The following is a 2,500-nucleotide window of genomic DNA, read 5'->3' as shown; positions in this document are numbered from 1 at the left end:
AGTACAGTCGTTTAGCCTCTCTCACCGCTTTGCTAAACCTGTTCTTCGACTCCTTGAATCTGTCTCTATCCCCACTCCTAAACGCTTCCTCCTTCTCCAACCTCAACCTTTTGAGCTTTGCTGAGAACCAGGGCTTGTTGTTGTTAAAGTTCACCCTGGTACGTGTTGGGATACAGCAGTCCTCACAGAAGCTGATGTACACAGCCTCTGTGAGTTCATCCAGACTATTGGTAGCAGTCGTGAACATATCCCAGTCAGTACAGTCTAAGCACGCCCGCAAATCTTCCACAGCCTCACTGGTCCACTGTTTAGATGTCCTCACAGCAGGTTTACAGAGTTTTAGTTGCTGCCTGTATGCACGAATCAGGTGGACCAAGGGAGTTCTGTGCGAGCCGAACAGCCCCGTGACCCACAAGAGAAACATCCCCGCCAAATTCGAGCGTTTGACGGGGTCTATCCGTGAAAAAATATTCACGTTTTTGAGTGCACATGCATTTCTGCTGCAAATGCCTCTGGAAGTTTCATGCCGTTCGTATGCCAATTGTGGCAACACGAAAATGACCCGTTTTCCCATTCCGAGGGATTTCTGTGCGACCCTAACAGCCCCGTGAGCCACAAGAGACACATCCCCGCCAATTTCTAGCGTTTCACGGGGTCTATCCGTGAAAAATATAGACGTTTTTGAGTGCACATGCATTTCTGCTGCAGATGCCTCTGGAAGTTTCATGCCGTTCGTACGCAATGTGGCAACACGAAAATGACCCCTTTTCCCATTCCGAGGGATTTCTGTGCGACCCTAACTAACAGCGCCCGTGAGCCACAAGAGAGACATCCCCGCCAATTTATAGCGTTTCACGGGGTCTATCCGTGAAAAATATAGACGTTTTTGAGTGCACATGCATTCCTGCTGCAAATGCCTCTGGAAGTTTCATGCCGTTCCTATGCAATGTGGCCACACAAAAATGACCCGTTTTCCCATTCCGAGGCATTTCTGTGCGACCCTAACAGCCCCGTGAGCCACAAGAGAGACATCCCCGCCAACTTCTAGCGTTTGACGGGGTCTATGCGTGAAAAATATTAAAATTTTTGAGTGCACGTGCCTTTCTGCTGCAAATGCCTCTGGAAGTTTCATGGCGTTCCTATGCAATGTGGCAACACGAAAATGACCCCTTTTCCCATTCCGAGGGAGTTCTGTGCCACCCTAACAGCCCCGTGAGCCACAAGAGACACATCCCCGCCAATTTCTAGCGTTTCACGGGGTCTATCCGTGAAACATATAGAAGTTTTTGAGTGCACATGCATTCCTGCTGCAAATGCCTCTGGAAGTTTCATGCGGTTCGTACGCAATGTGGCAACACGAAAATGACCCGTTTTCCCATTCCCAGGGATTTCTGTGCGACCCGAACAGCCCCGTGAGCCACAAGAGACACATCCCCGCCAATTTCTAGCGTTTCACGGGGTCTATCCGTGAAAAATATCAATTTTTTTTTGACTGCACATGCATTTCTGCTGCAAATGCCTCTGGAAGTTGCATGCGGTTCGCATGCAATGTGGCGACACGAAAATGACCCGTTTTCCCATTCCGAGGGATTTCTGTGCCACCCTAACAGCCCCGTGAGCCACAAGAGAGACATCCCCGCCAATTTCTAGCGTATCACGGGGTCTATCCGTGAGAAATATTCACTTTTTTGAGTGCACATGCATTCCTGCTGCAAATGCCTCTGGAAGTTTCATGCGGTTCGTATGCAATGTGGCGACACGAAAATGACCCGTTTTCCCATTCCGAGGGATTTCTGTGCCACCCTAACAGCCCCGTGAGCCACAAGAGAGACATCCCCGCCCACTTCTAGCGTTTCACGGGGTCTCTCCGTGAAAAATATCACATTTTTTGAGTGCACATGCATTCCTGCTGCAAATGCCTCTGGAAGTTTCATGCGGTTCGCATGCAATGTGGCGACACGAAAATGACCCGTTTTTTCCCATTCCGAGGGATTTCTGTGCCACCCTAACAGCCCCGTGAGCCACAAGAGACACATCCCCGCCAATTTCTAGCGTTTCACGGGGTCTATCCGTGAAAAATATTCAATTTTTTGACTGCACATGCATTTCTGCTGCAAATGCCTCTGGAAGTTTCATGCGGTTCGCATGCAATGTGGCGACACGAAAATGACCCGTTTTCCCATTCCGAGGGATTTCTGTGCCACCCTAACAGCCCCGTGAGCCACAAGAGAGACATCGCCGCCAATTTCTAGCGTTTCACGGGGTCTATCCGTGAAAAATATTCACTTTTTTGACTGCACATGCATTCCTGCTGCAAATGCCTCTGGAAGTTTCATGCCGTTCGCATGCAATGTGGCAACACGAAAATGACCCGTTTTCCCATTCCGAGGGATTTCTGTGCCACCCTAACAGCCCCGTGAGCCACAAGAGACACATCCCCGCCAATTTCTAGCGTTTCACGGGGTCTATCCGTAAAAATGTAGCACGCACCAAAACGAGA

This window comes from Petromyzon marinus, unplaced genomic scaffold (assembly GCF_048934315.1).
Source record: "Petromyzon marinus isolate PM22_M1 ecotype Great Lakes invasive population unplaced genomic scaffold, UKy_Petmar_22M1.pri1.0 PM_G_Scaffold_139, whole genome shotgun sequence".
Taxonomy (NCBI): Eukaryota; Metazoa; Chordata; class Hyperoartia; order Petromyzontiformes; family Petromyzontidae; genus Petromyzon; species Petromyzon marinus.
Note: the sequence above shows the minus strand (reverse complement) of the source record.